Here is a 26,713-nt window from a genome sequence, read left to right as displayed (position 1 = left end):
ACAATCCAGCGTTAAACATGGACATTAAGTCAGACTGAAAAGTAAAGCCAAGCATGCATTCTTTTTAATGACCAGCAGGGGGTGACTCTTCTGGTTCCCCCCCAAAAAATCCTAATTTAAATAAATCAGAGAAAAAAAAAAAGAAATAAAAAAGAAAAGGATTACCTAATTATTTACCTTTTTCTCCTTTTTTAATCTCAATAGTTACTATAGCATACTTTTCATTGAGCTTTTTATTATTATTATTTTTTATTATTATTATTTGTAAACGGAGAAATTAAAGGCTGCACGGTGGTGTGGTGGTTAGCAACGCAGCCTTAAAGCAAGAAGGTTGCTGGTTCGGGCCTCGGCTGGGGGGAGGTTCGAACCTGGGTGGCCTTTCTGTGTGGAGTATGTATGGGTTCTCTCCGGGTACTCCGGCAGAAACATGCATGTTAGGTTAAGTGGTCATTGAAATCTCCCTAGGAGTCAATGTGTGTGTGGGGGTGTGTGTGTGTGTGTGTGTGAGTGGTTGTTTGTCTCTTTCTGTGCTGGCCCTGCAATGGACTGATGACCTCTCACCTGCTAAAATGCTGGGATTGGCTCCAGCTTACCCGCGACCCATAATGGACAAAGCGGTATGGAGAACGAATGAATGAATAGGGAGAAATTAACAAGAATAAGCAAAATGGTGACTGCAAAAATACAGGAGTAGATTACTTAGAGTGAATTTAGTAGAAGAGTAGATTTATGTTGACAACATGTACTGTATGTGGAGTTTACTATTTAAGATTTGCAAAGAACTAATGAGCTTATTTTTGTCATACTATGAGAGGAGTTAAGACAACTAAATCTCAGGAAAACACTCACCAATTCTCAATTCACATGCACTTTTTTGCACTACCTACAACCCTTTAAACACCATTTCCAAATTGACAATATGCCTTATTCTCTGGATTATTCTGATGCTATTGCTATTGCTAATTAGTGATAATAACATTAAACGTTAATTTATATTGAAAGACAAAAAGGGGAGAAAAGCAGGGCGTACCTATATAACAGATGCAGTAAGCAAACCTGTGGTTCTTCATTCACCACGTCTTTCCAGATTAATTTAATATGCACTCAAAGGGAAGAGCCAGCATGTGTCTTGCTGTAACAGGAAACACAACTTGCATGTCCCATTGGATAGTGACATGGTATTTCAGAACAAGCGCTCTCTGTAATAATTATATACTACATAAAATATGTGTATAAATCTGAGAAATAGTCAAAACCTTGCCGTCACTGCCATACACTCACTCAAAGTCATTGTTTAGGACATCAGAACAAAGTTCAAACAAAACAAACAGATATAATATAGAAATTACTATTTGGACTTGAATTTAAGCCCTCTTTAGCAGTTGTAAGAATTCTTTTTGATCAGACAAATAGTTTTTAAGGAGGTGTATTTCCCTTTTTGACATGTTTCGACTGAAACTTTAGTCATCTTCAGAAAACATCATCTGATGTGTTTCATGATGCGCCTTTGTCAGCTGATGGTTTCCTGTAGGCATGACCAGCCCGGCAATCTGACTTATTTTTGACTGACTAATACAATTTGAATAGACCAAATGAATTAGTCATACCAATCTTCTTTAGTCTTTCCACTAACCAGAGCAAGACTGCCTTAAAAGGTTTTTCTCTAATATTTTAAAGACAAAGACATGCAAAGGTTTTTAACTATCACATTTACATAAGCAAAGTCAGTATTAATTTAAGTTATACAAATCATATTAGTTGGGGCTCCATTTACTAGTGTCCTTACCTTTAATTATTATAGCATAAAACAGGCAACTAACTACATGAGTAAACCAGTTGCTGGAAAAACCAAAACATAAAATAGTTTATTCTGGGTTAAATTGGAGGGGAACTCACACTGCCTCTTTCTGCCCTGGCTCTCCAAGGACAAATCTCCTTCCCTCCCTCCAGGCTTCATATTATCTCATGCTTTCTCGCCAGCTAACCTTAGCCTGCTCTTCCAGGACTCCAAGATGGGTCAGCTAGAAGCCACCTATCTCCCTTTCTGTCACGCATTTGCAGCAGGAATATACTGAGCCAGCATGACACTCTTAGACAAGGGAAAGATTCCTTCCAAGAGATTACACACTGTAAGACAACTTGCTAACCCCCCAAGCAAAAGGAAACATTGTTTTTGATAGGAAGCATAACTGGATTTGGGCTGGATCAATGGCCATTTCAAGTTCTTTTCTTCAAGGACCAGTCCAGTCCAAGGCCTGAGGTAACAAAGACACACACACACACAAGGCATTAGCATTAGCTCTATCCTTAGCTGCATGTGATTAACACATGCACAAGCCAACCTGTAAAGTCCATTCATTATTCATAATGAGTTTTGCTTAATTAATAAGACTACATTTAGATGTTATGTTACTTTTATGATTTGTTTCTGTTTATAACATTCTGTTTGTCTACCCTGGAACATCTAAATTCACACACTCACACTTTTTTTCACCATGACATGCTGTAACTTACATGTGCTATCACATGTGGCTACACAAACAAAGAACCAAAAACCACTTGACATCACATGCTTACCTTACATGGCAATGGCAGCCATTTTGTAATCTCACTATTCCCATAGTACCAGCCATTTTGTGATCTCACCATTTACACAGCGTACTATCTTCCTTCACATGAATTCACACAAGTATACACATCCACATATGCAAACACCTTCACACGTGAACAGGTGATTGTCTCATAGTTTCTAGCATATTTGTACAGCGTGGTGGAATAGTACACAATGGTGTTTATTGATTCAAGTATGATTGATTATCGTTGCTTATCTTTAATGAATTCTATTGCTCCAATTTCAAGTTATTATTATTATTATTATTTTTTTGTGATATCTGGCTATATGTATTTAGATAACTGATAGTTTTGAGGGCCAGTGCTGAGATTAATTACCTTCAGTGTCTGCTTTGTGATGGGCACAGACATAAAAACCCAGAGACCAAAGTTTAGTTATTAGTTTTCAGGATTCCCTGGTGGTGCCCCATATTTATTTATTTATTTTTTCTAATTAAAGATTTAGTTAAATGGTAATGATTTTCCTCGGAAACTTATTATTGATAACTGACAAAAAAAAAAAAAAAAAAGTTCCTACCAATCCCCACCACAGTGATGTGTCTACACCTAACAACTTTGCAAAGAACTAATTTTAAATTGTTTCTTTGGGCACTTTGTTATAGCAGCCTGTCACCAAGAGAACTCATTTGTTCACATTTCACCCTACAAAAACTTCCTTACACAATGCAGTTTGACAGGCAAAAAATAGTACTTTTGCTTGTCAAGGTTCTTCCCAAGAGCTATGTTCTGAAATCTGTTGGCATGCTGTGGAGTGTGTCCTTAAAATACTTGTGGAAACAACTGCGCCACAATAAGTGTGTCTTCTTAGCGCTGTTACTGTGCAGTCTCTAGGAGAAAAAGGGCTATGATGAAAACCACAAGCATTCTTCAAAGACTCATTTATGCTCATGACAGAAGTCACCTCATGTTTATGACAAAGTCATGTCGCTCTACACAATTGAATTTCCCTTTGGGATTAATAAAGTATTTTTCATTCATTTCATTTCATTCATTCAGTCTGTGAAATGGATAGTGTTACCAAACAAATGGAATATTTCTAAACCTACCTTCCTATTCATGTACGCTATGTATGAGATTTAGATGACCTTTCAGCCATATGTTGGTTAGCTAGAGTATTGTTTGTGTTATGTCTGTCTCATAGGAAGGTGGATTAACAGGAAACCATTAAAGATTTTTGCCTAACAGAGACCCAGGGTAAGAAGACAGAAATAAACAGTTTAAAAAACAATCACATGCAAGTACAAATGCACCTGACTTGTTGGAATTGTATTCACTTCTCTAGACTCCTCCTTTTTTTGTGCATTAAGTGCTCTTGACTTTAACTTGTGACTGAAGACAGAGTAAAGTTCCTCTCCAGTGAAGCAGCCTTCCAACAGTAAATGAATAGCCTCATTCTTGTGTCAAAGCCCATGAATTGTGTTTTGAACACATCTCTCAAGCTACTTCCAATCAAAGCAGACATACCATCACGCACACACACACTTGAAACATGGAAACACATGCCCTCCACCTCCCCAAACAAGGGTCTTTGTGGAGTCAACAAGTCCCTCTGAGGTCTTAATTAGGCAAAAGGACAACAAAAGGATTTAAGAGACAATGCGTTGACATGGGACCATAAAACATGAACATCAAACACTGTCAGGCCGCTGTCTTTTTTCCTGCCCTCCATGCACAGCTTGTCCAAGCTGTAGGAGGAAATGCACACAAACAATACCAAACATAAAGAATATGAGGCCCTATTTTTGAAGGGGGAAAAAAAAGCTTACCACCCACCCCTTGTTCTCTTTCGTCAGCAAGTGGAGAGAGAAGTGTGTTTTTTTTCTCCTCTTTGCAGTGTGACTTGGAGGCTGGAGCTTAATTGGAAAAGAGAACACATGTAGGAAACAAAAAACATGTGCGGTTTTGATGGTTGTACAACTGTGCCTTGCTCCCTCCTTGCCCTCCTCTCGTTTCCTGTGTTTGACACAAATGCATGCACATGTTCAGTGGGTAAGTGTGATAAAAGAATAACACGAACACTTATACATCTACACCGCCTCTTTGACTCCAATAAACATTTGGCACAGGGAACATGAAAGAATGCAAGTCCCACGACTCTGCGCTGACTTTGCCATGCAAACACTTGCTGACTCGGCTTCTTACTCATCCTTTTCTGCCTTTGTGTTTATTGGTCGTCTTTGCAGAAGTTTTATACTGGGGACTGCTCTTGAGCCAGCAAAGCTCACCCACAGTAACTTCAATATTCTTTCCATTGTCCTGTGCTGTCCTGATTCATTCTTCTGGGAAGACTGGTAGCTTGTATTTTAATACCAAGGATTAAACCCCAGTGTTCCACTCAGTATTTTTTATTAGGTGAAATGTACAAGTCATCTACAAGCTATAGTTGCCGGACCTCTAAACTAACCCTGACTCTTTCTTAAAGAACTGTGACAGATTTAGCCCTATGGCTTCCCTGTGACCTTTCTCTTTTAATAAGTTTTCTCCTTTTTCATTTTCAGATGGTCACTTCGGAGATTTCAGAGTTGTCAATGGCAACTCTTCTCCTCCCCCCACCACCTCCGGCCCTTTCTTTGGCAGGGGACCGTCAAATATCCTGTGCCTCCATGGTGCATAGCAATAACCTTGGAGTCAGTCAGTAGCAAGCAGCCTTGGACATTAATGTGCAACGGTTAGGGCCCAGCAAGACTGCCGTCCAATGTGTGTGTGTGTGTGTATGTGCGCGCCTACATCTGTGTGTGTAAGATAAGCTTTATGACTGGTGCTTTGGTCCATCAAAGAGATGCACTCATCCTCTGTTCTCTTCAAAACAGACATCCCTTTATCATATCTTGGAAGGATAAGATGACTAAATTCTTTACAAAATGTTTGATCTAAGTGATGGAATGCCAGAAGGTGCCATGGTAGGAACTATAAGAGCACAACGCTAAGATGCAATTAAAGACAAGTCGCCGTTCAATCAGGATTTAAAATGTGTAAAGCTGATGTAATTACCTTAAGAAACACTTCTATGTGTTTTCTCAAATGAGACTGACTTTGATGACTAATTCTGAAAGTTCCTGGTGTCTTCCCACCATTGCCAGCAGGACCAAGACAGACACAGCCCATTGACGTTCTGTGTCTCTGCTGTTAGAACTTCTTTTTATGCCTCTGCCTGCTCTCGTGTTTGATTTTGTTTCACTCCATAATTCAGTTTTGTTTATAAATAGTTTTTTATTTAGTTTTTTTTTTTTCAGTGTTGCAGAAGTTATTTCTATCAAGAGGTTTAAAGCCATGTCCACATGGAGACAAGTTTAGGTGTATCTGCCAAAGTACTTTATAATCTGGACATTTTGTCCACATGGATGCACTGCTTTGGAAGCCCAAGATTTTTTAATAGAGGTCCTTGAGTGAATAAACCCCAAATCTAGTTTCTGTGTTTACAATGCATACACTTTTTTCCTGAACTAATGATACCTAAGCCCCACCTCTCACTTAAACCTCACCACCAGCTGCAACAATGTTAGATTACAGTGTTTAGCATGACATGGCTTTTACAGCTAAATCTGTAAAAATCTCCTTTTTACCCTGACTCCACTATTTTCTGCTTTGTATGTGTTTACATCACACGATCCTCATAGATTTTTCTTTGAGTTTCATAGAGTTCCCTGTACGTATGCTGAAAAGCTGTGCTGTGGTTGGCTGCCATAAACACAGTTGTTCCACAGACAACAAGAGATCTTTCTTCGAACAACCGAAAAGACACAAAAACCCAGAAAGCTGTGATAACTGACTAGCAAGATTAAATCAGTTTAGCTTCTGTGTGGATGTAGTCTAAGTTGTCTTATTCAGAACCTGAACAAGAAAAACTTATTTCCTCTATGATGCTGTTAATCAAATATGACCCCTGATTTTTATGCTCCCACCTTTTCTTTCTGGACCAACTGTTCTTATGTCCCCATTCACAGATTAATCGACAGTGATCAAGATATGCTGGAAACAATAACAGCAACCAAGCCACATCAAAGTCCTGTGCCCATTGAGAACTAATGACAAAGAGAGAACAAAAAGAGCAAGCCACGTTTGATGTGTGTAGCCACAGAGAGAGAAAAAAACCACTAAAGAGAGGCCAGAGTCATTCACAGCTATTCTTTCACGAACACACAAATAAAGTTTTGTAAATCTGCTTATGCATAAAATGTTTGCTTTATTCAGTGTGTAGTTTAGATACTTTTCTATACAAAGCTGCTTATGCTTATTTTCTTTAACACTAATAAGAGGTAGCTGATTACTGACGTTTCCATCATTACATAACACACACACACACACACACACACACACACACACACACACACACACACACACACACACACACACACACTGTCAGATAGCTGTGAAAGGTACGAGGCAGAAAAAGTCTGTTCTTTTTAAAGAATCCAAACAATGAGCATAAAGCTTCAAATGATCAACATCCCATGAAACTCAGAAAAATCCAACACATGTTTAATATTAATGAAGCAAAATCCCACAAGCTGTGGAGCAGAGACAGTCACAGCTGTGTTCCACCACACAGTCAGAAGAAAGAAGTGTACTTCCAGTAAGCTGACTAATAACTAGTGAACTCTCGGCTAGCCTCTGCAAAATGATCCCAAAATTTCTGTGAAGAGTTCCAGTTAGACAGGCAAGAAAGTTAAAAAACTAAAGCTGTGTGGAGAAGGTCAGAGTATGAAAGAATCACTTATACAATCTTGAAAAAAAAAAAAAGATGTTGAAGTAAGTACTCACAGGTCAACTTTTTTCAGTGGACTTGACACACTTCTGTGTGTTGGAAAAACACTTATTTGACTATATGATAATCACGTGGCTGGCTGTCCCTGTAGTTCCTGCCATCTACAAAGAGAGCAGTAAAGAGCTTGGCATAATGGTTTCCTAATAGATGTGACCAGATAAATTTAGGGTCCCGGGGTTAATGTTGCGAGCCTAAGGTGTAGCCTAAAGAGGAGGAAGTGGAGGTAAGTAGTCTTCAAAGTGAACCTAATTAGAGAGTTGGACAGTTTAGGGGTTAATGGCCTCTTCTTTGTTGTTCTGGTCTAAACGTTAGCCTAAGCTGTGTTAATAATGTTGATATGTCTGTTAGTGAAAATGGACATTTTTTTAAATGTATTTATTTTTTCCAATAACTAGGCTTCTTTTATGTCTGCACTGTTTTTCTCTGGATCCTCACTCTTCCTTGGGCAAATACAAATGTTGCCGGAGGTTGTCTTTCTCCCGGCCACTATATGGCACTGCCAGTCTTGCCAGCTACCTTGATTGGTGGGCGGCTCTGCGGGTACTTTTAAAAAGCGGATGTGTTTGGCCAGCCGGCCTCTCGTTCTTCTATCGCTTGTGGTGGTTGTGGCTGGCATGGCTAAGTTTTGGCTTGGCGTGCTGTCTGCAAGGGTCCAGCCTCTACGCAGTGTGACTGGCTGCTGGGGTGTGGGAAACTGGCTGCTCTGCTGGATGCTGTGCACGCTGCTGGATGTCCTTTCCATTCACGGCACAATTAAGCCGCAGTATCTGAGACTCTCACCTGCACATTTTCTGGGGCTCTGCTCATGCCAACGGAGTGAGGCAGCAGGTCTTGGGCAGCTCCCCGCCACCACTCCTTGGAGGATTACTGCTATTTTGGCTCTGTGAAGCTCTGCTCTGCCGGTTCAGCCTCCAATCCGGTCGCTTCAGTTCAGACGTGGGGTTGAGGCCAGAACGGGCCGTCGCATGAGCTGCACTGACTCTGCTCAGCTGCCGAGCCCATAGACTACCTAGCCAAGCAGGCTTGTGTTGTCCTAACAAATTGTTTAGGGGTTTTGTATTAATTTGTTTGCTTACTTGGATGCATTATTTTGGATTAATTTGTTTATTTGGTTGCATTATTGTGTATTCATTTGTTTGTTGCATGTTTCCTAATTTGGCATGTTAATTGGTCCCCAAATGAGTTGCCCTGTAGTCGTGTTTTAATTGTTTGTTTGTTTTTTCTTTTGTCAGGTGCTGTGGGCCCATGGTGGTAGTCCAATCTTTGGTGGTGGTTCACGACTTCCCCTTCCTGCAGTGTGTGTGTTAACACGGGTGAAGATCCCCTTCCCCTTCTAGTGATTGGCTCTGCCGCATGGTAAACCAGCGCTCTGATGTGGTTTCCCTCTTCCGATTCAGGGCAACGTAATTCTCGGACCCTTGTGTGTGTTTTATCTTCCTTTTACTTATTTTTTTCTCTTGGTTAAAGGTCCCATATTATGCAAAATTCACTTTTTAATGGTTTTGGAACAGTCATACTGGTCCCCCCGCATGTGTAGGAGACCCGTAAGTGTGAAACTCTTTCAGGCGCTCTCTCTCCCCCCTGCTCCACCTCTAGGGAAGTAAGCGCTGAATTGAGCGAGTTTGAAAGCCTGTACGTTAAGACGTCATAAGGGACAATAACCACTCCCCACAGAGCGATGGACCCGTCTACCGGCTCTCAAAGCCCGCCCTCTAAAAATCACCTAGCGCCCAGTGTTTATCCTTTTCAGCAACCATCGTTAGCGGACATGGCTAAGCGACAGAAGCACTGTTCTGTTTGTGGCTGCATAAATGAACACGAAAACGTTTTTTTTACTTCCATCCACTGAACCCACGAGGACTGAGTGGATTAATTTTATTTTTGGAGGAAATGTACCCGGAAAACTTCCAAAGGTTTTGCATGTCTGTGGCCAGCATTTCAAAGAGGACTGTTTCCACAACATGGGGGCATGGAAAGCAGGCTTCGCCAACCGTTTGAAGCTGAAGCCAGGTTCAATACCAACTGTCCGTGACACAGCTGGAGAGGTAAGAGCTGGCAGTTATTTTATCGTTTCGGCCTTATTAGTCTGATAGCTTGAAAATATATTAGCACTGTTGTAAATGTAGCCAAGTCACTGTTTCTACTGTTTGTATCCGGTGCCATTGTGCATCAGATTGATGAGCGTAGCTAGCTGTGTTCTCCGTGCGTCACGGTTTGGGTCGGTAATGGGGGCTTCAGGAATGGGTTCCGGTGTTCCGGCGTTTGTTTATCCTTCACTACGCTGTAATCAGCGTCTAGTAACCGCTAAGGCCTAACCTGTCAATCACCTCATGACGGGCGATGCGATGGGCGGAGCCAACAGCTGAGCTGCTCCACCAGGGTTCCGCCCACCATAAACGGCACATTTCTGAAGCTGCTAAAAAGAGGGAGGTGAAGAGAAGCCGCTGCACTCAAACTGAGGGTCGATTTGTCCATACCATGGCGGAAATATTTCATTTAGATATTAATGAATGGTCTCAGATTGGGAATAAAGTGTATAATATGGGACCTTTAAATAAAAATTACATTTTTGTATTGTAACACCTCTCTGGCTCGTGGTATGTTAGGAATCATACTGTATGGTGAACGGGGCTGCATTGCAGTAAATATGTTTATGTATTTGAACAGAAAGGTACATGTTTTACCATCTTAGTTACAAAAGTGTCTCTTAAAAGGGCAAGATGGTATAAAAATCTATCAATTCTCAATGTACAGTGTTTTCATCACACTAGAATACAGCTGGAGAGACAGTAAGTGTAGCCACATGGTTGGAAACATCAAGCTAGGGTACAAGTGCCACTGATATCTGACATGGGATGGCTGCAAAATCCTCTGGCCTTTAGACTAACACATGAAAAGAGTCAACTTAACACAAGAAATTCAAAGTCAGGTACATTGTGTATCTCCCTACAATTCTATAGTCTCTTCCAAATATGGCTACTTCTGTTTCTTGGAAACTCTCAGAGGGCATTAAAGGTAGAATGACATATCCAAACATCTGCCTCAACTGTTTTCTCTTTAAGCCCACATGCAAGAAGTGTCTTAATGCACATCATCACTTGCTGACACAAGCTGATTAGGTAACTACTGACATATTTATTAGTATTGGTAGAAATTCATGGAAAATATGTGATCGCATTTACAGTCCACCAAGTAATTCCTTGCAAGTCAGTTTTTTTCTGTTGCTTTACTGTATATGGTGAATAATAATTGTGGCTTTTTAAAGCTTGAAGAAAACAAGAGAGTAGCTCTGCCCCTTGTATATCTGCTTAAATATCTGGTTTCTTCAGTGGGGAGGGGGGTGGGTGAGATGGTGAAGAAGGATTTATAATTCATGGCCTAATAGGATTTGTTGCTATTTAGCAGGATTAGGCATGTTAGAGAAAGAATCTATTTATTGCTGCCGGTCGGGGGGGTCTCTATGCCTTGGTGGGGAAGTTTGGGGGGGTGGGTATGAGTGAGGTGAGGTTGGGGGGTTTTGCTGGGACCCATGATGTCTTTTTTTTCTTTTTCTTTTTTTTCTTTCTTTCTTTTTTCATCTAAGCATTTTCTGGGATAACCCCAGGCACTAATGCTTCTGAGCACCTAACCCCTCCACTTTTAGTCCTACTACAGCCACCATCTTTGGATTAAACTGGGTGTTTCTCTTTCATAGTATTTTAGTAATCCAAGCACATGAGCCCAGCGGTTAGTCATGCCAACACACATTGGTGTTCATGTGTGTTTTTTGTGTGTGTGCATGTGGATGTCCAGGCACAATTAGCACCACCTTGCCCTTGTGGGGGCAAGGGCAAGCCTGGGGTGGTGGTCACAGCCTTGGCTTAATCCTGACTATGGACCCAGCAGGAAGAAGGAGAAGAAGATGAAGGAGAGAGAAGAGAAAGGAAGAGATGAAGGGTGACCTGTGGGCCCTGTTAGCTAAGGGGCTTCCTATTCATAAGCCAATGGGTCTAGATTATAAAACCAATCTTCTTTTCAAAGGAGCATTATTCTTTAATTCATGTGTAGTTAAAGCTACAGTGTGTGTGTGTGTGTGTGGTGGCGGGGGGGCTGACAATAAAGACCACTGTTTAATTGGGCGTTTTTACAGTGGTTTGCCTTGTGTTCCTGCTTTTAGCTGTAGCTTGTATTATATTGTATTAAATAATATAATAGTCAAACATCCACTGTTTGGAGTGAAGGAGGTTCTATAAAGGAGTGATGCATATACAGTTTGGCTCTATGAGATAATAATCAAGCTAATAAAAACATAACATGAACATAACATGAGTTCATATGGACCCCCTCAGCTCACTCATTTCCTGTCAAACACTACTTATTTCACTCCCTTTTTGTACCAATACACAGAAACTTGCTTAGTTGATATTTAATCAAATTGGAAAAAAGTTACAAGGAAGAAGATAGAAGAGGAAAAAATGACAGATTATAAGATAGAAGCAGGGATGCAGAAAGAGATGACGTGGTGTAGGGAAGTTTTAATAGTAGTAATCTAAAATGGAAAACAAGGATTTAAGGACACAGACGATGCTGAGAACCTTTTGGCAGACCTGCTTTAATAGCTTCCGTTCTTGGTCCAACATTCAATTAGCACACTGCCTCTGTCTCCAGGTCTGTCCCTGCCTGGACTGTAATTACACCAGCAGTCCAAACACACCAGCAGACAGAGAGGCAGTTGGAAAGCTGAGAAAGGCTAAATAGGGCTTCATCAATGGCAGTGTTCTCTTTATAACTCACACTTCAACATATGCAAGTTTCAGTGTCTAATAATTAGGATATATGAGGATAAAATACACAATTAAAAACATACTTTACTAAAAGGACTTGCGATGCTGAGTTGTGATGTGAGAAGCTATGTCCTCGCTCATAAAATAGACAGACCCATGGCCCCATATGAGGACATCATTTTTCCTCAAAATCTACAACCCCAGTTCCAACATGCTGAAACATACAAAAAGGTCCATAAAAAACAGAATGTAATGATTGTTAAATCTCTTTAACCTGTACTTTAACCATATTTAAACATAAAAAACATTTCAGATATTGTCAGTGAGACATTTTACCATTTTATTAAAGACAAGATTGGCTTAACTTACATTTTTATGAACTTACTTTGGTCAAATAACAGTTATGAGCTTGGACAAGGTAAGCAGAACAGAGTCCGTGCTTTTTGTGTAACTGAAAAACAAAAATGATAGTCCATATATGCCCACAGAGATCAAGTTAACAAAATTAGGCCCACAGTTGCATTTAAAAAAACTGGCTGTAGGCTAAGATTGCATTTCGTTTGACAATGTAAGCAGTTCAGGTCAGAAACTGCCTATTGCTAGATGCTCTACAGGGATCAGATGACTGTACACCAAGGCCCTGATCTATTAACGCTTTGCGTGTACTAAAACAGGTGCAGACGGCTTTGCTCCGCTAAAATCGGCCCAAGCTTATCTATCAAAGCCGCAAACATGGAACTGCGTCAGTTATCCTGGCAAAACTGCGCCGCTCTCCACTTTGCGTTTCTGAAGCTACTGCATATGCATTATGGGCGTTCCGGCCAGAAAGTGCACATTAGTGGGAGGAGACTATGCAAATAAATCTGGTTTGCGCAGCAGTGGGATTCATGTAGCCCGCAAATAGTTTGCGGTGTTTATGTTTGCTCTAAAAATAGCGTTTCTGAAAAGCAGGTGCTAATTGGCACAACAGTATACGCGCAATGGCTGCAGTAATAATTTTAAGGAGGAGGCACAGACACCATGAAAGGCGACTAAGATAATGCATTTTTTTCTATTATATTAATATATTTAGAATGCCAGAGAAGAGGATTGTGGAGACGATCCAGCGTTGCAATATTAGAATTGCTGGATAAGTTTAAAGACTTTATCATGCCTGTCTTTTATTATTATTATTATTATTATTATTATTATTATTATTATTATTATTATTTCTTTATAGCTTTTAAACCTTTATTATTTCTTATTTGTTCCTTGCATGTTTTTATATGTACAATACCTTGGTTCCTAAAGGTTGTTGTTAGTGTGCCTTATAAATAAATTGAACTTGAATATGAAACTATATTGCAGCATTTCTGGTGACATTTAGATTTTTTTCCTCGACTTCCGCAATATTTTTATTTGTCTCCTTTATTTGTCTCAACTTCTATCGGATAAAAGTTAATTTTGCGTTTGCGGTTTCCTTGCTCTCCAGAACCTTACATGACGAAGCAACAGCGCCGCTAAATCCTCATTTAAATACTGCTGTTTGCTCCGCAAATGATAACAGGAGCAGTCTTAATAGATCAGGCGCTAATCGTAGAAACATAACCAGAGCAAAACTGCGCAGCAAATGTTAAATAGCGCAGCAGTTTTGCCCTCGTCATAACTCAGCCCCCAAGAGTTCCTGGGCCCAGGAGGAAGTGAAAGATTATCAGAGGGCTCAGAGGGTGCGGCAGCCGCTTGACTGGTCAAATTGACCTTCCTAATGTTCTCCGAAGAGATGAGAGAGGAGTGTGTCAGGATAAGAGCCTGTGTTATTGCTCCAAACCTTTTTGGAAAAGAAAAAAAAAAGTTACAAGTTACTGGGCAGCTGTATCAACAGCATTTGAATACTGCTTGAAGCCCTCGGGGATGACTGTTATCTAAAATGTTATGTTACAGTAAACCTGATCATGTTGTGCAGCATTTTGAGTCAACATGTTCCATTTAAATAGTTGTAATGTTAATAGCACAAAGTAAAAACATATCACTTTCATCTGTTGTCTAGACTTCTCAAAAATGCTGCATTGAACCTTGTTGTTGAAAGAGTTCCAGTTTGGATTAGAATCATTCTGAGTGATGTGTGTGTTATTTTCCAGGTAATTCAGCATCAGGCTGCCAGATCTGCTGATGTTGAGGTTGTGTTCCAAAACACATGAAATCTAAGGAGGAGAGCAAACAATAGCCAGAATATTTGCAAAAAGCTGAAAACAGGAACACCAGCCAAATCTAAAAGCAGTACACTGTGAATTCAGTGTCCGTTTTATGAGCTCAGGAGATAAAACTAAACTCCAAATAAAAAGTAAAAGTAAAAGAAGTAAAAAATGGTGCTTCAGTGATACTAACAAGTAATAATATGTCAACCAAAGGAGCGCATTCAAGAAGCCTGTGGCCTAATGTTAGCTTATAAATCGGAAACGGATTCAAAGGAACATACACAGACATATACTTTTCACTGTCAATTATACAGTATTACCATAATACAACACTGAACTAAAACACAACGTAGTCTGTAAGCAAAGATAGTGAGTGATGAAAAATAACTTCAACTCCACACTGACAGACAGGAAACACACACAAGCTGGCTCAATGCCTAGAGTGTTAAATGACACACTAAAGTTCAAGCATTTATTTGTCATAACACTAAACTAACTTGAGATCAGCTGATATCTGTCAGCATGCCTCACCCAACACTGCTGTGATATAACAATGAACAACCGTTGGCCAAACAGAAAAACCTTGTAAGAGTCATTCTATAAACTAGGTGCCATTTCCATTTTTTTCCAATTTGAAAAATTTCATCAAGGGCAAAAATTATTTTAAGAAATTCACAATATAAAAGATAGGTAAAACCTCCAAAAAACAAAAACATATTTTCCCACATCAGGTATAAAATATTTTGATATTACCTGTAATATTAATAGTACCTATATTTATTCAGACCCAGAAGTCATTCTTGTACCACCACGTCACACACAATATAATTTCTAAAAATCGTGTTTTCCCACTTGCAAAGTGTCCTTTATTATATATTAATATTTTTTAAAACATAATTCAAGTTTAAAACAACTTCACAGGTTTATATGCTGTGAATACCACCCCTTCACAATAAAAAATGTCATAGGGTAGTAAATTTCAACATAAAATGGCTGCCAGTTCACTGCATGGTAAGCTAGCTGACTCATATCTGATTTCAATCTGAAATATCATTTTATTTCCATCAATAGTGGTTTTTGTTAAAAAAAAAAAAGTTTTCCTGATCTATTTTGCATGACAGGGTGGTTACATTATGCTTGACAGACCCCATCCAACCTAAAAACATCAAATAAACAATATAAAATCGTGTGGGAACTGCTTTCGAACTTGGCTCCTACAGAGGCTCACATGATGTCATTTCCTGTTTGTGATGCCATCTAAATTAAGAGTATAATTTTTATAGACCAAAAAAAGTAAGTATGGTTGGTAAGTCAAACTAAGGGACACACTCAAATTGCAATTATTTTATTAAAAATAATATTTATTCTTTTAATAAATATAGTTCATAATATCAACGATATCCATTTCATCCCAAAAACAATAAAAGTTTGATTAATTTTATATACATATATATATATATATATATGTTACATGCAAATTCCTTGTTGGTCATTGTCGACATGGCAAAAATAGCCATGTGCTAATTAAAAATGACATGTATTAATGATTAAATAAAACTGGTGACCTGTTCAGGGTGTACCCTGCCTCTCACCTGCTAAAAGGCTGGGATAGGCTCCAGCTTACCCGTGACCCGTAATGGACTAAGCGGTTAGGATAATAAATGAATGAATAATTAAAAATGATGAAAAACTATATTATTTGTCTTTGAAAATAGCATTGTCTCCTAGTATGAGATTAAGAACACATATCTTAACAGCTTGAAACTTTTGAAATACAGTTGGACACATTTTTACAGATTTTTAATCTCATCAAATGTTGTGGACTCAAATGGCACCCGTTTCATAGAATGACCTCTAAACCATTAAAAGAGGGGGAGAAGTGAAAGAAAAAAAGTAGGAAGAAAAAAAAAAGCTCCAAAAAATAATAAAATGAAGACAGAGGAAGAAGTTCAGGATTCATCCAGTTTTCAAAGAGCTCAGTTATGAGAGCAGTTATCTGAAACGAGGTGCTGGGAACAGGGTGCAAAGCCATAATTGGATGTTTTTCTCCGGCCAAATTTTCAGGGCAAATTATCAACGCATGGGTTGGATTGCTGGAACCACATTGTGGAGGTGGGAACATTGGGAGCTTTGAGGAGTCAGTGTGACGTGTTAATAGAATAATTTAGCACAGTGGGATAAAGTGATGGATGGAGCCATGTATCTGCTGCTGCTACCACATTAACCCTGCTGACTCAGGGCAGAGGTAGGCAGCACTGACAAAGATGCAGACATCAGGATATGTATGTGTGGCTGCTTGCACGTGTGTGCAGTTACGCTGGAATGTGCACATGACAATGCTGCTTGAGTAAAATGTTGACAGTGTTGTCTGTTGAAGGGATGACATAACACTGCATTGTGAGTGGCATGGTGACTGGACGTGTTGATTTTGGAAATTCTGCAACCATTGCAGCTGAAGGCTGCAGTTTTCATGGTCGGGCTAAATAAATACACTTTACATAAGAATAACTTCTATAATCACAAGAGCGCTTTCATTTATTGACACAGAATTAACTGGATCTCCACTTCAAAGTTAGTGACTGCAGAGAAAATTGGAATAATTATAAGGCTGCTCGTTGCCATTGTCATTTCTGCACCACAGCAAGCATCTGCAGTTTACATTGTGCAAGAATGTGTGTGCCCACGCTTACAGAGTAAAGCGAGTTCAGTCAGAGAGCTTCAAATCTGAAATAAAGCTTTCTGCTGCGAGATCTCCACAATCTGGATCATCCTTGAACTTAATAGTTGAATCAGCACAAAAAGGGAACTTATGGGAAATACTTCTTTTAGTATAAAAGGTTTGACAAGACCTTGACAGAAACTCAAGCACGACTCACTTGGGGTCTTTCATTGGGAAAAAGCTAGTTAATATTTCTAGTTGAGACACTGTATAAGTATTTTTTTAAACACAGTAAATTCTCTTTCAGAGTATGCTGCCAGCAGCAGGTTTAAAAGGACTGAGAGAGATGCTTGTTTACCACCTTGTAGTTTTACCTCTATTTTATTTTTATTTTTTTTTTTTAACAACACTACAAAGCCCCATTTTCATCTTGCAGATAAATGCAAGAGGTTGCATGCAGATAGCCAACATCTGAGGGAAATTTGATTGGCAATCATCAATCCCTACAAGTAAATGCTCCAGAGGGCTGTGGTCACATCCCATTCTCTGACTGAATATCACATGAGACGGTGAGGGGACACAATGGAGAAAAATCCCAAAAAAGAAACGACAAGTGAGGGAAGCCATGGAGACAAACTGACAGTTTTATTTTACAACCAGGTGAGCAGAACAGGTTGAATCACCAGGAGCAATGTTTCAGACAAGAGATTTGTATGCATGACACCTGGAACTGATTGATAAAGATCAGTTATAAGAGTTTGGGATTAACGCTTTGAGCCCTGTGCCTATATGTTAAGCCTTTGCACAAAAATGACATACGTATAACCAAACGAGTATACAGTATCTCTGCAATCAATGAAAAACCCTTTGGAATGATGCAGCTGTAGCTCTAGACCTCTATCAGAAGATAGAAAAATATGTGAACATTATCTCTGCAAAGGCCTAGTCTGATAAAGTGAAGCAGACCAAAATTAGAAAGGTTTTAGTACAGATAGTTCAGACGAAAATGGACATTTTGGCACAGTTTGGCACCATCTCTTCTTACAGTTCCCCAGTTTGGGAACTTCAGATTTAAAAACTTCAGACAAAAAAAAAAAAAAAAAAAGAACTGTGTGACCCCTGCTGCAGATTACTCATGTTCTGTGAATTCATACCCACTTCAAAACTCCCCATTAAAACAGACCAAACTGTTGTAACTCAGAAAGTGAAATGTCATTCTGTTTTTTTATAGGATTTTAGCTGATCAGCCTAAAATCAGCCTGACTTGGCCTCCTTTCTTCCCCAGTGGATGACAGGTTTAGACTGCACGCTGGTCAGCATAGCAGCCGGATGGCGTTCCAAGGTGCTGCTTTTGAAGAACACTGATGTGGGATGTGTACAACTTCTACAGCCTGCAGCTCTTACCACATAACTCCTTAATAATGCAATACTCAAAAGACATTTTTTGCTTAATATTTGCAAAAAACAAACAACAACAAAAAAGAAAGACACGCAGTCTGATTGCAAAGCTAGTAACTGTAAAATTCAAGCCAACTGCATTTTACATAACCCTCTAAAACTAAAGAGTTGTGTAAATGGAGTTGGCCAGGTTCCAGTCCAGGGAGAGACAAGATTTCATACATGAAATCCTTTCCATGCAGGAGCCGAAGTAGTCTGGAGCTGTTAAAAGTTATGTTTATTCACCTCTGCACACTGCTGCGCTATGGGAAACACAATCTCACCTTCAAGATACACAAAACGTGTCTTTAACACACTTTTCACAGTAAAGATGCATACAGTTGCACAAAGCCTGCCTCTACATGCACATAGAACCAGCAGCAAAAGAAAAAGAGAGAAGAGGGAAAGTGATGCATGAAAAGGGAAAGAGCGAGAGAAAGGGCAGTGAGAGACAGAATGCAAGAAAAAGGGGGTGAAAGAGGGGCTTTGCAAACAAAAGAAAAGTCAGTTACACACAGAGTGAGGAGAGCAAGGGAAAAAGCACTAAAGTAAAAAACAGTTGAAAAGAGAAGGGGGAAAAAAAACGTTGCCTTTAGCTTTTGAGTGGGCGGAGTGAGAAGGAGTGGAGGGAAAGGAAAAGGAGGACTGAAAAAAGAAAAAAAGAGATATGGATAGAGAGAGGGGGAGAAGGAGAGGCATAGTGTCAAGGCTAAGGGTGATTAAGCCCGGGGTCTCCTCTCTGCTGAGACACGTGCACAGACTTAATCAAGACGACGCCAGCAATCCACATTTCCACATTATTCCCTGGCAGAGTGCCTGACAGGTCTGAAGGAGGGAAGAGAAGAGGAGCTGAAGGAGTCAGCCTGCCCCGCACACCCAATCATCCTCTCCTCCCTCCACAGGCCTCGAAGTGCTGCCAGAACACATGCGCGGGGGGAGTGGACGGGTGCAAGTTAGGTAGCAAAGAGAAGCAATAATGCTGACTTCAATAAATGAAATGTTATTAACTGCAGGAAATAAGCCTAGTCCCCCTCAATAAAGAATGTAGAATTAAATCCATTTATTTACAGTCAAAAGTAGGTCATAAACTTCCTATACTGAAACCAAATGCATCTGCAGAAGCTTTGCTAATCAGAATTCAGAATGCAATGCAGAATTAGTAAATCAAATATTTTGCTAGACAGACATTCAAACTGTGATTAATTAAAAAAAAATAGTTTTAATAAACAGGAGTTTTCAGTCTTACATGAACATTCATACTGATAATACACAGTACTCACCCTCAACTACACTGTCAGTTCCATTGACTCAGTTGTTTCTTTATTCTCAACAACCCCAGCCTCTTAACAGATATAGATCTGAGCCTGAGGTGAGGTATAAGAAAGCAGCTCTGCTCCATCACAGAAATGCCTGCAAAGGTATCTTAAGAAGCATTAGAAGAAAAAATAAAGACATTGTGCTTGATTTCTGCAGCAGAGATCACTGTCATTTCACAATAATGACGCCTGCTTACAACATTTCCAGTAATGGGTCAGCTTCTAATCTCTTGGCGTGAAAGTCCCTGACAGAGATGGAAACAAAGAGACGCTTGGTTCCACACAGCTGTTTCTGAACTACTGCGGTGTAATTTCAACATATCAACGAAACAAGGCCTGTGCCAGTCTAATCTGACTTAAAATTATGCACAGGTGGTTTGATGATAAGGGGGGAGTGAACACAGAGTGTGCCCAAGTATATGTGAAAGCACATGCACGCTTGTATATCTCCTGGCAAGCACAAAACTCACACAGAGCCCTTCAGGGTTCTCATTTGACCTATGAGTGAGGGCTAATTAAGTAAAGGGAGAGCCCTCCAAGGGCCTTCCATAGGCCAAGCCATCACTCAAGCCTGCTATAATGAACACCCTCCTACAGGTGTGCTGATCCTTATAGTCAGTGTGTGCTTTATTATTGCATGCATGCATGCTAACTATATGCAGGCATCACATATTGACAAAGCCACTTCACTGTGATGCAGCTGCTCTGGTCCTGATTTCTTCTGTGATCTGTCACAACTGCAGTGCTGACAGTTCATTAATGAAAACCGCACCATCAAACACACAAATTCCCCAACATCTGTCACCTGGTCTGCTGGAGAGCCTTCAAACAATGATTGTATATGAATGGCATGCAGTGCACTGCCCTAAGGACAAGAAAAAGACCCATCACAACCTCACCAAATAGCTTCTGTTTACCTGTGAGACACCTTGAGGGTATTTTTCTCTATTAGTGAGGTGATGTCGTGTATCAGATTCTATTTTTGACTTGCTAAGGGCTCGCACAGGAAACAGTAACCACATATTACCTCATATGCTGTTCTCACTTCTCATTTTAATTTAGAATAATCTGGTGCTTGAATTATGTTACCGAAGTGCCCTTCCTTAATGGCAAATACAACTTAAACATGCTTCCTTCTCAGATTAAAACCAGGTTTCCCCATCCTGACATGCTTTTTCCATTTCCAATGACTGATTAAACTTTCATTTCCTAAAAGTGTGCCAGCATAAGTACCAGGGCTACACTCGGAGCACAATTTCTGCCTGCGTTTTAAGAGCTTAATTAACAGACCCTAATTGCCTCTGAAAAGAAATAAATAAGGTAACCAGCAGAGCGCATCCTACTGTTAACGGATTATTTCCTCTCTGAAAACAATAACAGAATGTTCTAGTTTGTTCCCTGGGGGCCTCTTAGCAACTCTCTGCCTCAATATTTGTTACAGACGGGTTATAAATGTAGATGTTAGCCTTCCTTGGGTCCTCTAGAGATATGTGTCTGACAAATGACACAAAAGAAGATTGAGTGGAATGAGCGCTTATTTGTTCCTAAATGTAATATTTTCCCATGTCACAGAAGTCATCCACAAAATTATGCTTGGAAAAAAAAGTCTTACTAAAACATGGAAATCTCCTCAGCTGTGATGAGTTTGAAGTTCACACAGTCCCAACTGGCCCAGTTTCTATTCTGCATGTAATGAGAAAGGCCTCTAGCCAAAACAAAGGCAGTCCATTCAAAAGAACTTGTTTTTCTCTCCCCTTCCCTGGCCTTTCTAGTACGCTGACGACAGGAAATGAGTCTCGACATCAAAGTCTGAGAGGAAGTGACTCTCTTCCCCTCCTCACTGTGGGACTGTCCACTACACCTGACACACGATGGGCAGATGTAAAAATACACCGTATGATTATTTTGTTTCCACCCTCGCTCATATATTCAAACCATGACATCACCCTGTGGTGTAATGGCAGGTCGTAGGGGCCCACAAACACCTAGAGATTTCTTAAAGGCACAAGAGAGAAGCCACTGGAAGTTTTATACGGTGAGAGAGTTCGCATTTTGTGGGGGCGGTTCATCCTGTGGTGGAATGCAAATATTTAGCTTGCTCCTGGTATTAAATGAAAATTACACAGTACAACAGGAATACCTGTGTAGCTTCCCAGGTGACCGCCAGCCTGGCTCCATCCACCAAGACGTAAATATAGTAATTACCCACAAGCTCCATGGGCACAAAGGCGAGTCAGAAAAGGAGTCTTATTGGCTGTTAGTGGACAATGATTCACGACAAAAAATGAACTTGTACTGGCACAGCAGGACTGAGCCTGACATAACTAATCAGGGAGGCCATGAGAATGTTTCTCTGAGATTTAGGGTAGACGTAAATATTTGTTGCTCTGTGATAAGGAGCAGGAGATTTATTTAAGTGGGAGACCCAACAGCCAAGAGGCAGGAAAACAATACTGCTTCGCAAGAATAGTGAGTGAGTGGGTTCATGTGAGTGAGTGAATGGGCAAAGAGGGGTTTACATAGGTTTACTGTTGCTGTCTTCAGGCAACCTCTTTGACCCCATGTCTCTGAGATGTGCTCACACAACCCTCCGTCATCTGCTAATGTGATTTAGCAGTAGTCAGAAAAAGGAAAAAAAAAAAAAAAAAAGAAGAAGAAGGCCTCTGGCCATGCAGACACAAACACCTCCACTGTTTACACAGTGTCCTCTGATGCTGTGTACACTAGCAGTGTATGTGTGAGTGAACGGGGAGACAGAAAAATGAAGGGGAAGTTAAAAACAGAGACACATAGGAAAATAAAATGTTAGGACTGACAGACACAAGATAGAAGTTGGGAGGGAAAAAGAGGAAGAGTGCCCTCTACAGAGAAAATCGAAAACACAAAGACAGTGTGTGGAAAAGGTCTACACGATGCAGCTGATGCAAAACAAAAAGATATTACTTCATCAACAAGAATTAAGTAAAAGATCAATTTTAAAGGCATATCCAGTAATCCTGTATTTTAGGTCGAGTTGCTGAGTGTGTCTGTCTGCTTGTGCCCATATGTGTCCTCCCCTCATGTGAGCTTTTGTGTATTTATCTGACTCATGTGCATGTGTCAGTGCTCAGTGTCAGCATGTGTGAGTGTTTGGATGGATTTTCCAGAGGCCCCCAGTACCGGTGCCATGTGTGGGAGATTCTTTCTCTTGTATATTGGCCATGACAAACCCCTCCTTTGCTGCACAGCATGGCTGCCAGCAGCACCTGCTGCACCCCTGATACACCTGCATCGCCATAAAAGAAAGGGAATTCCCCAGACAAAAAGTTTAGAGAAAAACAACACAAATTAGCAGCCACATGGCTACACAATGCACACAGAGATATGTTTGCAGCCTTTTTCTTTATTTTTAATCACATCAGGGTCATTTTGGATTCATATTTTGATCAAATATTTCTGGAAATAGGCCTTAATTTATGTACATAACAACAGGGTCAGTCAATACATAAGGATGCTTTACAGGCTTCCTGTTTCTCCTTTGTTGGTATAAATCTTAAGTGTTTCTTTATTTTATGCTCTTGAATTTTGCTTCAGGTATTTATCTAAAAAGAAGACTGCTTCCTTAACTCTTGAGTGACAATTTCCAGTCTGCCAGTTTACACAGCTCATTACATTCTAATATATACAACAGAATAAAGTTAAGTATTTTTCATTGTGTTGTCACGACATACATTCAATTTGTTTTGGAACTTTCTTCTCGTTTTCGTTAATGGCCACTTATGACAGGAGACACTTATTGCCAGCCCACATTAATATCCCATTGGCCAATTTCTGTGCATATACACTAAATGAGGATAAACTAGCTTACTAATTTTGTAACATGTGTGCACCCAAACTTAGTTGTGAATAAAAAGATAAAAAGAATAAGTGGGCTGACACAGTGCAATACAGTGTAACCCAGCAGTGAAAGGTCCAACCACACTTTACTCCCTTACTGCACTGTGACTAAATAACTTGTAAACCACACCCAAGCCTTTGACAGCTTTGCTTATGAACCCTCATTACATAGGCCAATCAAGTATAAATGAAGAAATGGAAGGGGAAAAAAGAGATGTAAGGGTAAGAAATCCCCACAGCTGCACAGTCGGGGGATGTTTTGGATCATTTTACAGTCGAAACTGTCACCGACAAAAAAGAGGGACAATGATAGCTGTTAGGTTAAGCGGTAATGGTGTGATTAATTTTGGATGTTTATTTGAGTTTGTCACACTGATGGGAAGGGTGACAGGTGCAGAAAGCCACTCCAAGTGTGGACTCTGGATGATGACTTGCAGATGATTGCTAATTTTTCCAGAACCCCTACCTGGACTGTACCCAACTGGCTTACTGGAGGCTGTAACCAGTTCTCTAATTTTGATAGAACCTCCCCCAACCACCACCATCTCCATCCACTCCATCTCAGCCGCCTGCTTCAACTTCTTTAGAAAGGACTAATGGGATTCAGAGCTGGAAAGGAAAACAAGAGCTAAGGAAAAAAAAAAAAAAACTTGATGCTGCTCACTTCTACTGATCTAATCTAGGATCAAATTCAAAGCTTTCCAAACATCAGGGCCTTGGCCGAAGTAATACTACACTATCAGACCTTGTGTGATTGATAAATAGGAACAACTTCTGTCATGTATTCCTTTCACCAAGATGAGAAAAACACACTCCCACCCATACAACATGAGTAAGGCGTAATAGCATGTGTTTCTGTGTGTGTGTCTTCTGTTTAATGCAAGGATAACATGTCCCAATGAAGCCCATGTGAAACCATGTGTTTGTGTGTGTGTGTGTGTGTAAGGCCTTTCCCTAGAACTCTGCAGTTCCTCTGTTAAGACCAGTCATCCAGCCAGTTAGTCATTAGGAGCCGAGCTGTCACAAGTGGGTTTGAGAGTCATTCATCACATTACAGGCCCACAGGACAGCAACAGGGTAGCTTCTAACTTGCCAAACACAGATGCGTGCACACACACACACACACACACACACACACACACACACACACACACACACACACACACACACACACACACACACACACACACACACACACTATATCTATAGAATTAAAAAAAAAAAAGGCACCACAAGGTTAGACATAGGGAAGGTACAATGAATACACAGAAACACATTAATGCATCACAAACACTCCTACTCATGCATTTATCTACCTCTGTCTTGAATACACTAACATGTTGCAGATTTCTGTCCCCTCCTACGTGTGTTTTATTGTCTATGTAATAATGTTCACCACATAATAAAGAGGCTTTTACAGGGCCCAAGCTCATCAGCGGAAGGGGTGAGTACAAAGAAAAACCTTTATGTTTAATATAAGCATGTACTTCAGGGCCTCTTTTATAATATTTCATCACATGTGACGAGATATTTTTGCTATTTAAAACAATTAAAGGCTTTGATTTTCCCGCATGTCATGTCATTGCAACTCAGTCAACCGTAACAGCCCCGTATGGTTAAAAAAAAATGTTATTGTCAACAGATAGCTATAGTGATTATTCAATGCTAACAGGGTTTCATAACAGCGTGTCATTAGAAAGCCTCATGACCCATCTAGCCTACAGTATCACCAAGTCTTCTTGTGGTCCATATCTACCTAATCTGAGCTACAATTCAACATAAAAACACCTTTGCTCACTTCCTTTCTGTTGTGGTTGATTGTGAGGCTTTGGCAGAAACTAAACATAATATCAGGTTGAAAGTCTCCTCTGCGTGACTGGAACTGGTGGGAGCTGAGATTTGAACTGAATATCACAAGTCCCTGATTTAATCTCATAATAGTTGGCTTTAATGTCCAAATGCAAGACATATGTGGCTTTCGCTTTGGTTCGCTCACTCAGGCCACGTAGTACACTCTCCCAGGGCAAGACCCAGGAAAGGGAATTTGCATTGCAACTGAAGCATTCATGCTAGTTTAGTTTGATGCTAATTAGCCGAGACAATATAAGCACCCTTCGGTGAGTGGATTTAGAGGCACTGTTGTAGAAGATGAGCATTTGGAGAAAATATGGGTTATAAATGCTTGAAAAGTACAGAAGAAAACACTGAAACGATCATGGAAAATGTGGATCAAATTAATTTAGAAGGTTGTGAAGCCGTAAAATGTTACATTAAAACAAATATGATCTAGACAATCTTCACTGCAATTTGTTTTGGCCTTCATCCACCTGAACTCTCATCTGCTCTAAAACAAACACAGACTCATAAGTGCATCTCTTCCACTCTGTCTCTCTCTGCAAATTGATATCGTATACACATACACTGCAGCATGGAAGCAGAGGGAGTGTTGTGACTGAGGTAGGAAGGGCAGGGATTTGTTTAAAGCAACAAGCCCAGGGGACCCTCACTTCATACAGACAATGATATGAATCCTTCTCTCATGAGGTCCATGATGCACTAATCTTTCCTCTGTTGTCCATTTCTGCTTAAACTTACTTCTCCTAACCTAACAGGAACAAGCTTTCTTTGTCTTTGTATGAGCATGTTGGCAACAATTTCATGTCAGTCTTTGGCAACATCCTAAACACAGACACCATAAAAAAATAACTTCTGTTTTATCAGATTATGGATGTTGTTGTAGTTATCACAAGATAATATTTAGATTTTTGCACAACTTTGCACAACCCCCTCCAAAAAAAAAAACAAAAAAAAAAACAGAGTAATATCATTATCATGTTGAGCAAAAATTTGAATATTTCTTAATTTGATGCAGCAACATGATATCAATAAGATGTTGTAGTCAACGGAAAATTATACTATAAGATTGCTAACTGGTGATTATCTAGCTTCAGCAGACCAGTAATGTTGCATGTGTTGTCATGTGTCGTTCACCTGCCTTAAAACACCAAATAAGAACATAAAGAAGAACAACATGTAGAGGAAGAAGAACGTAGCTACAATACGATGCTAACGTTGCTAAAATAACAGCAAAG

At 40.0% G+C, this 26,713-nt stretch overlaps 1 protein-coding gene across 2 annotated transcripts in view; it reads right to left on the bottom strand.

Annotated features, from left to right (window-relative positions):
• The window catches only part of kcnq1.2 (potassium voltage-gated channel, KQT-like subfamily, member 1.2), a 188,504-nt gene that overhangs the window by 71,316 nt on the left and 90,475 nt on the right, over positions 1 to 26,713 (bottom strand). The gene's annotated exons all lie outside the window — the stretch shown is intronic.

The sequence above is a fragment of the Melanotaenia boesemani genome, chromosome 10 (genome assembly GCF_017639745.1).
Source record: "Melanotaenia boesemani isolate fMelBoe1 chromosome 10, fMelBoe1.pri, whole genome shotgun sequence".
Classification (NCBI taxonomy): domain Eukaryota; kingdom Metazoa; phylum Chordata; class Actinopteri; order Atheriniformes; family Melanotaeniidae; genus Melanotaenia; species Melanotaenia boesemani.
Note: the sequence above shows the minus strand (reverse complement) of the source record. Positions and strands in the feature narration are given on the sequence as shown.